The following is a 15,106-nucleotide window of genomic DNA, read 5'->3' on the forward strand; positions in this document are numbered from 1 at the left end:
CGGACCGGTGGCAGCTGGGTTGTGGAGATCTTAATCAACAGGTCCGCGGGAGCGCGGCGGGGGAGGGGCGGCAGGGCTGGTCCCCTCGTTCCCTCCCCCACACGCCGCGCTCGGGCGGGGGCTGGACCCCCGGGCTGCCCGGCCGGCAGCCCCTGGCAGTGGGATCGGTAGCTGCGGCGGGTGCGAGTCCAACCTTTGTCCCTCAAAGGAACGCTGCCTGCGCGGTGCCCGCTCCCTGTGCCTTGGCCAGGGACGCACCTTGGCGCGGGCTCCAGCCCGCCCCAGCTGAGTTGCGGGTCGCGCGGCTTTGAGTCGTCTGCCTGCTGAGCCTGGGCCGGGAGTTGGCGACACTGGGGACGCCTTTCTGGCCGGTCGGGAAATCGGCGGGGGAAACACTTTCCTTTAGAAGACGGAATGTAGCCAGCGTTCCACTGACTGAGTCAGCTCCTGGTATTCTGCTACTCCTTGCGTTCCTTACACAGATAAACAGTTCCTGCTTCCTTGTGGCGCTTTGAAAGGAAAACCTAATTTCGTTAATGTTTTCTGATAATTTGCTCTGAGATTGTAAATTAGACTTGGAACCCTGTAAATTGTAATCTATTTTCATTGAAAGGCCCTTTAGATGATCTCTGTTGTAAATTATGTAACTTCCTAATGATAACTCATCTTCTGTTTAGTTGATTGACACAGTAATGCGTGTGGAATTTAGGTTTCGGTCGAAAGATTTTTCCAGGCCCTTTATGAAGTACGATATAGTGTGAGTTTGTCCCGTTTCTCCTTTACAAGTCTAAGAATTTTGATTTAGAAAGTCTGTATAATAAAAATTGATTCAAGTGTTGATTTGACTTACAAGATGAAAAGTGTTATTTTAAAAAAGCAATGTCATGTTTTAATAATCGTACCGTAATTACCCTTTTGAATTATACCAGACATTAATAACCTGTTAAATTCTGCATAGGAACAAATGACGTGTTGGTTATTGGTGTCTTTGAAGTGTAAATATTGACGGTAATGAAAATTATTAAATAAGCTTTCTTGAATATGAACTACTATTTTTTTTTTACGAGATTCCTGTGAACATAACATATTACGGTTTTAAAAGCCTGTCTAAACTATTGTGGCATACTGAAATTATTCAAAATGTAAGCGTTTTATGTATGAAATAGGTAAAAATATGAAAAGCATTATTTTTTCGTTGTTTTAAAACAGTTGAGTGAATCTTACCATGTATGACTTACTTGGATGTCTTAGCTAAGACAGACTTGACAAGGGGGGCTCAATAATATTAACTCGTTTTAGAATGTTAAAATAAGAGAGGTTATATAAATTCTACATAAGAGTGACTCAGGTCAGTAAAGTGGTTTAGCTATTTATATGACCTTCCTGAATTATCTTTATTAAAAATCTCTTCACAGATATACCAAGAAATTTGGTCTGTTTATATCTCAGTACACTAAGATGTCCTATTTCTCTGTGATTTTTTTCTGATTTTAGTGTGTTTGGAAAAAAGAGTATCTTAACATGTGATTTAGAACATAATTTTTTATTATATACTTATTGAATCACAGAAGTATTGAGTTGGAAGCAGTTGCTGTTGTTATAGAGTTTATCTTCATTTTCCAGGAAAAAGAAAGGTTTGTAGAAATAGCCTATAGTTTGAGTGCTAACTAGTGATGGACTTGGAACTAGATGCTGAAATGATTGTCTACATATTCCAAGTTCAGCGTCTCCTTACTTAATCTTAAATAAATTAATATATTCCCATCTCCAAATCATACAAGTGGTTGATAGGGTCAGTTCTTTCCCTTATGCATCCCCCACTTTTTTTTTTTTAAAGTGGAGTACAGGGGATTGAACCCAGGGGTACAGTACATTGAGACAGGGTCTCCCTAAGTTGCTGAGGTTGGCCTCTAACTTGAGATTCTCTTGCCTCAGCCTCCAGAGTAGCTGTGATTACTGGTGCATGCCACCATACTGGCTTCCTTTTCCTTTTTTCAATATTTCAAACAATGTTAAATGAATATTCTTGTGCATGCCTCTGAGCACATGTGTGGTGGAAATTCATGACATTTGTAAAGGGGAATTGATGATTAATAGGTTGATGTTCATTTCCAGCTTTACTAATTACAGCCATATTACCCTCTAAAGGTGTAATGATTTTCATTCCTACCAGTAGTGGTTTCTCATTCTTGCCTACAAATGGCATTGTCAGATTTTTTAAATTTCTGCCCATTTGAATAAGAAATTATTTATGTTTCCTTTCTTTAAAAAATATTTTTTACTGCATACTACCAGGGAAAATACAGAACAGTTCCATCACCTAAAATCTCCTTGTGTTACCCTTTTGTAGTCAACTTTCCCCTATCTTTTATCCCTGGGAACCAGTGACTGTCTCTCCTTGTAATTTTCTTTTCTTGAATATCATTTAAACTGAATCATACAATACTTAGCTTTTTGTTTCTGCTTTTTTCATTTGTTTGCATATATTGGAAATTCAGCCATGTCGTTGAGCAAATACACATTCCTTATATTTTATTGTTGAGTATCCTATTTCTTTATATAGATGTACCATCATTTGTTTATACATTCACCAATTGAAGGACATTTGAGTTGATTTCTTTCTTTCTTTTTTTTTTTTTTTTTGGTGAACATGTCTGCTTTTCTTCTGGGTATATACCTGAAAGTGGGATTGCTGCTCATATGGGTAAAGTTGCTTAGCTTTGTTAAACAAAACAAAATACCTAGTCTGTGATAGGAAGAATAATAGTCTTTAAAGATGTTTTTGCATGTGCCTTGGTGCACCCCTGTAATCCCAGTGGCTGGCTCAGGAGGCTGAGGCAGGAAGATTGCAAGTTCAAAGCCAGCTTCAGCAATTTAGTGAGGCCTTAAGTACTTTAGCAAGACCATATCTCAAAAAATAAAAAGCAGGTAAGGATGTGGCTCAGTGGTAGAACGCTGCTTCCTAGCTTGATGCAGGCTCTGGGTTCCATCCTCAGCACCACATAAAAATAAATAAATAAAGGTATTGTGTCCAACTACAACTAAAAAATAAATATTAAAAAAAGGGAATGAATTTGGCGTGAACATACTTTATACACAGAGTTACGAAAAATTGTGCTGTGAATGGATAATTATGAATGTAATGCATTCCACTATTGTCATGTATGTAAGAAAAAAAAAAGAAATGAGAAAAGCTAAAGAATAGTGTGAAAAAAACTTGTAACAATGGAAATTGGGTCAGCAAGATGCAGAGTTGCTGGCTTTGAAGAAGGAATTTAGGTGATCTCTAGAAGATGGAAAATGCTAGAAAAAGAATTAATCTTTAGAACCTCTAGAAGAGAAAGCAGCCCTGCCCAAACCTATAGATTTGTATACAGAGTGTTCTGTAAACCTGCAGATCTGTAAACTGGTAATTTGTGGGTGTTTTGTTTTGTTATTTTGGTCCCGACAATTGAACCAGGGGCGTTTAACCACTGAGCCACATCCCCAGTCTTTTTAAATTTTTGTTTTATTTTGAGAAAGGGTCTCACTAAGTTACTTAGGGCCTCCATAAGTTGCTGAGGCTTGCCTGGATTTGCAGTCCTCCTGCTTCACCCTCTGAGTCGCCAGGATTACAGGTGTGTACCACCTTGCCCGACTCAAATCTGTGTTGTTTTAAGACATCTAGTTTGTGCTAATTTGTTACACCAGCATAGTAAATGAAAACATTGTCAAACTTTTTAAAAATATATATATTTATTTATTTTTAGATGTACAAGGATACAACACAATACCTTTATTTTTATGGGGTGCTGAGAATCAAACTTGGTCCCGCTCATGCTAGGCGAGCACTCTTCTGCTGAGCCACAATCCCAGCCCCAAAACATTGTCAAATTTTTTAAAGCACTTTGCATTCCCACTAGTATGTATGAGAGTTCCAGTAACTTTATATTCTCATCAGCAGCTTGGTATGGGCAATCTTTTTAATTTTAGCTATTCTAAAAGGTATATAATAGTATCTCATTGTGGTCTTTAATTGCAGTTCCCTTGTGACTAATCATGTTGAGCAGCTTTTCATGTGCTTCTTTGCTGTGTTTTATCTTTGGTGAAGTGTCCAAATCTTCTGTTGATTGATTGATTGATAGGGTCTGGCTCTGTTGCACAGGCTGGCCTTGAACTTTGGGGCTCTAGCGATCCCCCTACCTGAGGCTCCTGAGCTGGGACTATATGCTTGTTGTACGTTGCCCAGCTTAGATTGTTTTCTTAAAGAGTTCTTTTTTGGGGGGCAGGATGGCTGAGGATTAAACCTTGGGCCTTGTGCATGCTAAGCAGGCACTCTACCACTGAACTGCAGCCCTAGCGCCAGATTTTGAGAGTTCTTTGTTGTCTTTGTCAAATAAGTATCCTGCCAAGATTTTCTCCCAGTCTGTGGTTTACTTTTTCATTCTCTTAGTAGTGTCTTTTGAAGTTTTAAAATTTTGATGAAGCCCAAGTCACCAATTTTTTTTTTTTTTTTATGAATCTTACCTTTTGCCATTGCAGTCAGAATTTTTTGCCTTATCCAAGGTCACAGAGATTTTTTTCTTATATTGTTTCTACATATTTTATATTTGCGTATTTTACATTTAGATGTATGTTTGTTTTAAGTCAATTTTTACATGAGAGTACTATAAGTAGATTTTTATTTATTTCCTTTTGTTGCTACCTGATGGTTTCTTGAAAACATCCTCCTTTCTCACTGAATTGCCCTTGTCTGTTAAAATCCACAAGATACGGACAACTTCTATTCCATTGATCTGTTTATCTATACTTTTGCCAGTAACACACTGTCTTATCACAACTTAAACGTATCTTGACATCAGTGAGTCGTCCAGCTTAATTCTTTTTCAAAACTGTTGTGATTATTTTAGTTTCTTGGCCTTTCACAGACACACACACACACACACACACACACACACACACAAATCTGTTGGGCTTCTGATTGGGATTATGTTTGATCGATAAATCAACCTGACATTTTAACAGTATTGAGTCTTCTAATCGATGAAAACAGTATTCTCTTCATTTACTTATGTCTTTGATTTCTTTCATGAGGGTTTTATAGTTTTCAACATATAGATCCTTAAGTTAATTTATTAGGTCTGTACTTAAGTATTTTGATTGGTTCTGTTATAAAGGATAAATTTTTTTTAAGAGAGAGAGAGAGAGAATTTTAATATTTATTTTTTAGTTTTTCAGTGGACACAACATCTTTGTTTTGTATATGGTGCTGAGCATCGAACCTGGGCCACATGCATGCCAGGCAAGTGCGCTACCGCTTGAGCCACATCCCCAGCCTCTATAAAGGATAATTTTTAAAAATTTAGTTTCGAATTGATCTTGATAGTATATAGATGATCAATTAATTTGCATAAATTAACTTTGTATCTCTCTCTCTCTTTTTTTTTTTTAAGAGACCAGGCTGACCTAAGATAGGGTCAAATAATCCTTTTGCCTTAGTCTCCCATATAGTTGGGACTATAGGTGTTGCCCCCATGCCCTGTAGCCTGATTTTGTTGTTGTTGCTAAAGGAGTTTTTTGTTTGTTTGTTTATAGATTTCTTGGGATTCACTAAGTAGACAATCATATTGTATATGAATAGAGAAGCCTTTTTTCTTTTCAGTCTGTATACCTTTCATTTCCTTTTCTTTATTTGAAGTTTTCTTTATTTGTATTTGTTTTTCTTGGCTTATTCCACTGGCTAAGGATTTCAGTGAGATGTTGAAAGAAGTGAGAGGGAGCATCCTTATCTTAATCACTATCTTAAAGGGAAAGTATTCAGTATTTCATCTTTAACATATGTTAGCTGTAGATCATTTTGTGAACAATCTTAACCAGGTTAAGAAAGTTTTTTTGTGTGTGTGTCTCCAGATTACTGAGAGTTTTTGTTTGTTGCTTTTGTTTTAATACTGAAGTTGAATTTTGTCAAATGACCTTTTTGCATGTATTCAGATGGTGTAGATTTTTTTTCCTTTAATCTATTAACATGATTATTTATACTGATTTTTCAGTATTGAGCTGGGCTGGGGCTGGGGATGTGGCTCAAGTGGTAGCGCGCTCGCCTAGCATGTGTACGGCCCGGGTTCAATTCTCAGCACCACATACAAACAAAGATGTTGTGTCCGCCGATAACTAAAAAATAAATATCAAAAATTCTTTCTCTCTCTCTCTCTCTCTCTCTCTCTCTCTCTTTAAAGAAAAAAAACCTTTAAAAAAATATTGAGCTAGCCTTTTATGCTTCTGGGAGTAACTCCAAGGTTATTTTTTAAAAAGTAATTTTGCTTGTTTAAAAACTAACATAATCACATGGCTGAGGCAGAATCGCAATTTTAAGACCCACCTCACCTACTTAGTGAGAACCTGATTCAAACTGAGAAATAAAAGGTGTTGGGAATGTAGCTTAGTGGTAAATTTCCCTGGGTTCTATCCCAACTAGTATAAGAATGAATAAATAAAAACAAATATACAATAATACTTAAATGAAGGAGGAGGATTGGGGTTATAGCTCCTGTGGCAGAGCACTTGCCTAGCATGCATGAAGCCCTGGGTTTGATCCCTAGCATTAAAGCAAACAGCCCCACAAAAACAACCCCCCAAACCACAAAACAACAAAAGTCATATAAGATTTTTATAAACTAAAGTATACAGAAGAATCAGGATAATTTAATAACTGTTACCTACATTTTAGTTAGTAGGACTTGATCTATACTGGTGTTTGGAGACTTGGAGGACTCTTGTTTAAAAGGCCAGACAAGGTAGCAACTTAGGAGACAGGAGGATATCAAGTTTAAGGCCAGCCTCAGCAGCTTAGCGAGACCCTGTCTCGAAATAAAATAGGCTTGGGGATAAGTAAATAAAAACATAAATACAATTGCTAAGTGAAGGAAGAAAATGTTATTTGTATTACTTTAATCAAACATTGCTTGTGCAGAGTTTATTTCAACAAAGTATTATAATAAAAAAAGCCATATATCTTTTAGTGGGTGAATGGTTAAACTGTATATCCATTCCATGAAATAATACTCTGCAGTAAAAAGTTACAAAATACTGATACATGCTATAACCTGGATGAGTCTCCAGAGATAATACCTAATGAAAAAAAGTCAATCTCAAAAGTTACTATGTGGTTCCATTTATATAATATTCTTGAAATGCAAAATTATGAAATTGAACAGATTAGTTGCTGCCAGGGGTTTATGGAAGTTGTAAAGGTGGGAGGGGAGTTGGTGTGACTGTAAAAGGAGGAAGTATATCTTAACTGTATCACTATCAGCACCCTGATTGTGACATTGTACTATTGTTTTTCAAATTAATAGCTTTGGGGTAAAGCAGGCTTGGGGATGCACCCTGTAATTCCAGTGACTTAGGAGGCTGATGCCGGAAATTGCAAGTTAGAGGCCAGCCTCTGCAGTTTGGTGAGGCCCTGCCTCAAAGAATAAAAAGGAGATGGGGATGTCGTTTAATGGTAAAGTGCCCTGTGTTCAATCCCCATACTGGAAGGAAAAAAAATTAGTGTCGGGGGAAACTTGGTAAGGGATATGTGGATCTCTCTTATTAATTATAACTACATGTGAATTTGAAATTGTCTCAAAATATAAAGTCTAATTTAGATTTTAAAAAAAGATCTTGAAGTGGGCTGGAGCTATAGCTCAGTGGCAGAGCACTTGCCTAGCATGTGTGAGGCACTGGGTTGGATCCTTAGAACCACATAGAAATAAACTAATAAAATAAAGGCATCTGTCCACCTGCAACTACAAAAAAAAATTTCAAAAAAAAATCATGAAGTACTTAAAGGTAGAATAATGTCTAATAAGTTGTTACATAGAATCTGAAGAAATGCCTTGAAAGGAAGTGTACTTCTTATAGATGATGAGACCTTGAGTGTAAGAATTTGAGGTATATAAAATGAATAAATGGAGTTTGCACACCTGAGGATTTAAGGAGGTATTTCAACAAAAGTTTGGTACAGCAAGTATCAATATGTAAGTAGTTCCACGTACATGTTGCCTCTGTTATTCTTCCATCACCATTACTGCCTAAAAGAGATCTTAGACTGAGAAGGGGCAGAGCTTACTTACTTGAAAAGGTGGGTTACATTTTAAACAAATTAATGATTGCCTTGCTTTGCCTGCCCTTACCATGAGCTAGGAGGTTTGAGATCATCAAAAAAGGGGGGAGACAGAATAAAAGCATAGGTGTACATTACATACTCTGAAGGAAAGGAACAGAGTTTTATGTGAATGTAGCACAAATGGACCTAACTTAGGATGATGTGAGGAAAAGCTTCTCATAAGAACTTCAGTTGAGATCTGAAAGTTGAATAAGAGTTTACTAAGGGGACATTTTCTTGATGGAATGAATAGTTTTGTGCAAAAGCATAGGTGGATCAGATGTGCATTTGAAGAGCTGAAAAAAGGTCAATGTGGCTGTAGAGAGAGACATAAAATTTGAGAAATTTTAGTGTAGAAATCTTAATTCAGTCTGCCCCATGGGATAAGGTTGAAATTCTCTAGAGATCAAGTACAAAATGACAAACTGTCTTTTAAGGTACTGAATTGTATTTTGAATGAAGATGAATTAATTTGGAGGGTTTTTTAAGAATAAAAACTATGGAAGTTTAAAGGAAATATTAGGTTTCTTCTTTACACTAGGAAATCAACTGTAGACCCTTCATTAATCACTTAAGTGTGTGTGTGTATTTTGTTTGTTTGTTTGTTTGTTTTGTTTTTTGAGTACCAGGGATTGAACTCAGGGGCACTCAACCACTGAGCCACATCCCCAGCCCTAGTTTTTATTTTATTTAAAGACAGGGTCTCACTGAGTTGTTTAGTGCCTTTGCATTGCTGAGGCTGACTCTGAACTTGAAATCCTCCTGTCTCAACCTCTGGAGCCACTGGGATTACAGGCATGTGCCACCACACCCAGCTTATTAGTCACATAAAGGTTTGACTTGATCAGAGTTGAAGGATTTCAGTGACTATATTAAATCAAAAAGTGTGAAGTGAAGTATAAAATAAAGTGCCTGTAAGAAAAAGCCAGACTATTTTGTTTTATACTCAATATGTTCCTTCATGAAAAATGTGGGTGCATTCTTATTAAATACATTTTGAACTGTAAAGTTTTCCCATCATTCAAATATAGAAGACAGTTTAATTATGAAGAATAAAGTTTCAGAAACTTTATAATCAAGCTGTTTTATCATTTTTGTAAAGTTGGGCTTATCACTTAAGATTATAACAATGCATGCAGTTTTGGCCTTTTGTCTCATAATTTTATAGTTCTTTAATAATTGTTTGAATAATTGTCTCAAAGACCCTAAATATTGAAGTTTTGAGATCATTTACTAATTTCTTGGCCTTTTAATCCTTTAAGACAGTAGTGAAATATTTTCTGTATGCTTTGTGGGGCATATTGTCTCTGTTATAAGGTACTCAGTTCTGCTTTTAGAGTACAAAGGTAGCCAAACAAATGAATGTGATTGCGTTACAATAAAACTTTACAGTTGTGTGTCACTTGATGACGGATATGTTCTGAGAAATGTCTTAGGTAGTTAGGTGATTTTGTGTGTGAACATCATGGAGTATACCTAAACAAATCTAGATGGCATAAGTCAGTCACTTGATGTAAGTCACTTTTGAGATGGTAAAGAGATGCAGAGAACATGAGATACATGAGGTTGCTGTCATTTTTACCCAGCATACTGTTTCACTTTTATAAGTAGGATTATACTCTAAAATAATGATAAAAAGTATATTATAGGAAGTACAAAAACCATAAAATAGATACTTATTATCAATATCAAGTAAATACTATACATAAATTATATGTGTTATACTTTTATATGCAGTTGGTTTTGTTTACACAAGCATCACCACAGACTTGTAATATATGAACTGTGACATCACTAGATGATAGGAATTTTACTCTCTACTATAATCTTATGGGATCATTGTTTTATATATGGTGTGTCCTTGACTGAAACGTCTTTTCCTCCTATTGCTGTACTTATAAAAGCAGGACCTGACTGATTTGACCTTTGAACTTAGTTTGCATACCTCTGTTTTAAGGCAAAAAATCAGTAGGGGAAATGACAATAATTTTCTGTATATAAAGTACAGAAGTTTAAATTTTGAGGAAGACGAATTTTGTTAATTTTTTTAAATTGATTTCAATTTTGGTTTTTATCTAAGGACTGTGTCCCTTAACCCAAGGTCATAAAGAGCTTCTTTATATTTTCTTCTACATGTTCCATAGTTTTATATTTAGGTTTATCATCCATTTTGAGTGAATTTTTATATGAAGTGTGAGGTATAAGTTGAGTTTCATTTAATTTATTCACTTGTTCCATAACCAGTTGTTGAAAAGGCTGTCTTTTTTTCATTGAATCGCCCTGTTAACCAAAAACTGTCGACTTTATCAGTATTTATGAACACTTGTGTTTTACTGATCTGTGTGTCTGTCCTTTTGCCAATACTGTAGAGCCTTAACTACTAATGTCTTTAAGTCAGATAATGTGAGTTCTCCAGTTTTATTCTTTTTCAAGAATTTTTTTGGCTAAGCTCATATAAATTTTAGAATAAGCTTGTCAAATGTCATATCCTGCAACATGAAAACCACTGATCTAGACTTGAATAACGACTCCCCAGAAATCTTATGTTCTATAAAATTCATTTCTGTAGATTTTGATAGGAATTAGGCAAAACCAGAACATTTAGAAATAATTTAAATATTTAATTAAAAAATCTTCAAAGGATTGTAGAAACAAGATTAACTGAAAATACATAAGAAAGTATAGATTTCACCAGGTGCTGTGGTACATGCTTGTAATCCCAGCTTCTTGGGAAACTGAGACAGGAGGACTGCAAGTTCTAGGCCAGCCTGGGCAACATAGACCCTGATGCAAAAAATTAAAAAAATATAAATGGTTGGGAATGTAGATCAGTGATAAAGCGCTCCTGAGTTAAATTCTCATCCCCAAACTAAAACTAAAACATACATGTTTCTGTTGTTTTGCAGTACACAGTGAATTGCATATGATTATTTAGGTTTCTTAGATATCAGGCAACGTATTTTTGTCTTGATAATGTGTTTTGCTAAATAATTTAAAACCTATTCAAAAGCCTAGTGTTACCTTTTTTATTTTTTATTGTGGTACAGAGGAATTGAATCTAGGGATACTCTACCACCAGGCTGTACCTTGAGCCCTTTTTTATTCTGAGTCAGAGTCTCCCTAAATTGTGGAGGCTAGTCTTGAATTTGCAATTCTTCTGTCTCAGCCTCTTTTGTGGTTAGAAATTATAGATGTGTGCCACTGCCCCCAGCCCCCATGGTAGCTTTTGAAGCCTTAGCCTAAAGTCTGGGTTCCTAAAGTGTAACCCACCAAGTCATCATCTTTTTTGATTGCTCCTTTATGCATACAGTCAAAATTAATCTCTTTGTTCTTTTCATATACAGTTATTTTTTGGTATCCATTGGGGATTAGCATCCCAAATCTCTGAATGTGCTTGCTTTTTATGTAAAAATGGTGCTGTATTTGTGTATAGCCTCTCCACATCTTCCCATGTGCTTTAATTTGGCTAGGTTATTTTTTATACCTAATACTGTGTAAATGCTGTGAAAGTAGTTGTTATACTGTATGGTTTAGAAAATAGTGACAAAAGATGTCTGTACCAGTTTAGTACGGATGGAGTTTTTTCTTTAAAATATTTTCCATTTACAGTTGGTTGAATCCATGGCTGTGGAACTCATAGATACGGAGGGGAGAGTATAATTGGTCATTTCTTCCTCTCAGGCTTCGTTCATACCATGCCGTTTACCTAGAATTTTGGCATTCCAACGCTTGACCAGACCCACAGTAAGAAATATATTTTACATAGGGAACCAATTCATTCATGTTTTTGCATTAAAGTTTTCTGAAACAACATCTTTAGTTACACATAGTGTATTCTGATTTTATATTCTACTTTGTTTTTTAAAAAGTTGGTTGAGGGCTGGGGTTGTGGCTCAGCGGTAGAGCGCCCGCCTAGTACGTGTGAGATCCTGGGTTTGAACCTCAAGTACCACCTAAAAATAAATAAATAAGTAAATAAATAAATAGGTGTTGTGTCCAACTACAACTAAAAAATAAAATTAAAAGTTGGTTGAGAATCACTAAATCCATTTCATGGCTCACAAATGTGTCATATCCTGCAACATGAAAACCACTGATCTAGACTTGAATAATGACTCTCCAGGAATCTATGTTCATTTTTTTCATTTAAAATTCAACTTGTCCAAACTCTTGTTCCCTGTAGGAACCTTTCATATTCTTGCCATTGCTTTGGAAAACTATGCATTCATTGTTTTATATTCTTTCTTCATAGCTAATTTGTAGCTTATCAAGGGCTTGTAACTATTGTTTTGTATTCATTTAACTATGTTCTGGACACAATCTATTTCCTGACCAAAAATCTAGAAGAAAATGTTAAGCATTAAACAAGTACTTCTTTTGGTATTAGAAATCAAATGGCCTCCCATTGAAAAAACTATATGAACTCCACTTTATATATAATAAACCTATAAATTTAACTGTTTCTTATTAAATAAAAGATTCCAGTATTATGAGATTATTTTGTGAATGTGATTGTCATTTGGGTCCTTCCTCTGAAACATACACAGGTGTGTGTGCGCGCGCGCGTGTGTGTGTGTGTGTGTGTGTGTGTATGTGTGGTGTTGCAAGGGCAGAGTTCATGGAAATAGAGGCAGATCCTTTGAACCAGGTGATTCATCTACGGTCTATAAAAGTGACCTGCAAATGTTTTTCAAAATGATTCACTTAAGGGTAATCAATAGATACTTAGCAGTTGACAAAAGGAACTAATAGTTTTTTTTGTAGGCATCTTAAAAAGAATCTCATCTTTTTATACTTTATACCTTATCCTTTTATATTAAATTTTAGAGCAAGATTGTTAGTTCTTTTGATCAAATCCTAATACATTTTGTTTTCTCCTAATTCTTATCCAGAATTGTATCCCTTGCTTCATCTCTGTTGAACAGTATGCTATATTCTGTATACATTTCTTAAGATTACTGACTACATTTTAAAGTCTTTATCAGTATTATACCTTTTACAAGGAAATTGAGACTCAGAGTATTTTACCCAAAGTTCTATTGTTTAGAATTCAGTTTATTTTACCCCAGGCCCTTGTTTTTCTCAGTTGGTATTATTGCATGCCTCAGGAACGTTTGATTAACATTGTCTTCTTGATAAGATTAGAATTATTTTGAAGAAAATCATCTTTGACTTAGTATTTAAAATATACTTGAATTAAAATGAAGAATTTTGAGCAGATAAATTGTAAATAAGCTCGTTAAGGATAGGAGCTATAACTTTTTAATCTTAGTATCTCAGTGTCTAATGTGGTTGTGATGCAGTAAGAAATATGTTTGATCTTTGTCCCTGTTCCTAATATGGAACTTCTAAATCCCTTGGAATTTCTTTAGTGATAGGAGTGATAAGAGTGTCTTTTGTTGCAAGAAGGTGAGATACTTCTTGCCTGGGCCCCTCAGGTTGGGAGCCAGAAGGATCAAGAAATGATTAGAGATTGGAACTTTAAGTCCCATCCCTTACCTCTGGGGAGGTAAAAGGGGTTAGGGTAGTTAGTCACTAATGGCCAATGATTTAATCAGTCATACCTGTGAAGTGAAAGCTTCCAGAAAAGACTCTAAACAGTGGTGTTTAGAGATTGTTGGGGTTGGTACATATCAGGTGCTAGGAAGGTGTTATACATGAATCCACTCTCCCCTCCCAATTCTCCTGTGCTTTGCCCTGTGCATCTCTTCCATATGGCCATTCCTCTATAATAAACCAGTAACAGTAAGTAAAGTGTCTTCCTGTGTTCCTGAGCCATTCTAGTAAATTATGAACATTAAAGGGGGAACCCCCCATTAATAACTGCATGGTTAGAAGTACAAGATGCCCAGGATTTGTGGTTGGCATTTGAAGGCTTATGGAGTCTGAGACTAACTGCAGGTAGGTGGTACCATAAGTGAATTGAATTGTAGAATACCCAGTTGCTATTTGAAGGATTAGAGATTAGTACAAGGAAGAGAGATCTACATATTTGGTATCCAAAGTATTCATAGTGGAAAGCAGATCAGAATGGCACATACTTTGTGCTTGGTTCTAGTTTGTAGTTTTATCATTTGTTTGTTTAAACTTGAGCTTTTTGAGTTTTTTTTTTTTTTAAATGATACTAAGGATTGAACTTAAAACCTTGGACTTGATAAGCAAGAGCTCTACCACTGTGCTACATCCCCAGCCCAATGTGAGCTTTTTATCAGAGGCTGTTGTAATTTGAGACTGAAAATAATAATATTTATTCTAGGTTTGCTATAAATATGTTGAATTGGGAGAAAATCTAAGTTTTCTTTCTTTTTTCCTCTCTTCCTTCCCTCCCTCCCTTTCTTTTAGAGCCAGATGTGGTCCTACTCTGTTGCCTAAGTTGGTCTTGAACTCATGAGCTCAAGTGATCTTTCTTCCTCAGCCACTTGATTAGCTACGACTACACACATGTGCCACTGTCGCTGACAGAGATCTAACTTTTATTTGTTTTAGATTAACTTTTTCTACAGACATAAACTTATAAGAATGAATTTACTAATGGCCTTATCTTGCTTTTCCACAGGTGTGTACTTAGAGGCATCCTTGTGCACTTACAGTGGTTGTACAGACTCTAAAGTCACCTTTTGCTGAAATAACTTCTAGAATTGTGTGACTCTGGGAGATTAATTTATCAAAGTTTGACTTTTTATCTGCAGAATGGAGAGAGTATTAGTGCCTAATACAGTAGGTCTTCTTTGAGAATTAATTGAGATGGTGCATCATTAATGGTGGGCATTGGAGGCTGGGCATGTGGCTCAAGTGGTAGCGCACTCGCCTAGCATGCGTGAGGCACTGGGTTCGATTCTCAGCATCACATAAATGTAAAATAAAGATATTGTGTCCACCTAAAAAAATAAATATTAGAAAAAAAAGAATGGTGGGCATAAGCTGGGCATATTGGCATATGCCTGAAATCCCAGCAATTTGGGAGGCCGAAGAAGGAGG

At 36.0% G+C, this 15,106-nt stretch overlaps 1 protein-coding gene across 4 annotated transcripts in view; it reads left to right on the forward strand.

Annotated features, from left to right (window-relative positions):
- The window catches only part of PALS1 (protein associated with LIN7 1, MAGUK p55 family member), a 96,634-nt gene that overhangs the window by 244 nt on the left and 81,284 nt on the right, over positions 1–15,106 (forward strand). The window contains exon 1 of one of the 4 annotated variants that reach the window (XR_014021595.1): positions 45–450. The exons of the other annotated variants lie outside the window; for them this stretch is intronic. The gene's annotated coding sequence lies outside the window, so the exon portion shown is untranslated. Of the gene's footprint in view, positions 1–44; positions 451–15,106 lie in introns of those variants that run through there. 4 annotated transcript variants of the gene reach the window in all.

Source organism: Spermophilus citellus (assembly GCF_964194105.1).
Source record: "Spermophilus citellus genome assembly, chromosome: 4".
Classification (NCBI taxonomy): domain Eukaryota; kingdom Metazoa; phylum Chordata; class Mammalia; order Rodentia; family Sciuridae; genus Spermophilus; species Spermophilus citellus.